This window comes from Chrysochloris asiatica, unplaced genomic scaffold (genome assembly GCF_000296735.1).
Source record: "Chrysochloris asiatica unplaced genomic scaffold, ChrAsi1.0 scaffold00207, whole genome shotgun sequence".
Lineage (NCBI taxonomy): Eukaryota > Metazoa > Chordata > Mammalia > Afrosoricida > Chrysochloridae > Chrysochloris > Chrysochloris asiatica.
This window is the reverse complement of record NW_006408725.1, coordinates 4292769-4293296: the sequence shown is the minus strand read 5'-3', so window position 1 is coordinate 4293296 and position 528 is coordinate 4292769.

Sequence of the window (528 nt, the reverse complement as noted above, 5' to 3'; positions counted from 1 at the left end):
TTTTTAACACTCAGGCATATATAATAAATTACACTCCCAAAGGGCACATTCTGCAAGTCTGCCTCCTGGCCACCAGCTCTTAGTCCCTCTCTTCCCATGAATCTAGAGTCCTCATCTGCTCCCTCTCTCCTTGTCCCCATCTGTGCTTTCATCTCTGGTATTGCTGCTTCTCTGGATAAGGTCCCACATTGTGCCTGTGCTCTTCTGCCTCTACGGTCCTAGGGTCCTTTTTTTCTGGACTGTAAGATTAACTACTACCCCATTTTTGTTACAAAACTTCTACCTTTATAATTGTGACATAGCAATTAGTCATGATAAAAATTACTCACTATTGAATCATAAGAATCTTATATCCATCTCTTTTAACCAGACCCATCTAGACAAGTTTCCACTTAAAACCAAGTAGCCACCACTCGTCTGTCAGTTTGTCATACTGGTGGTGGCTTGTGAGTTGCTGTGATTCTGAAAGCTATGCCCCAGTATTTTAAATACCAGCAGGGTCACCCATGGTGGACAGGTTTCAGATGA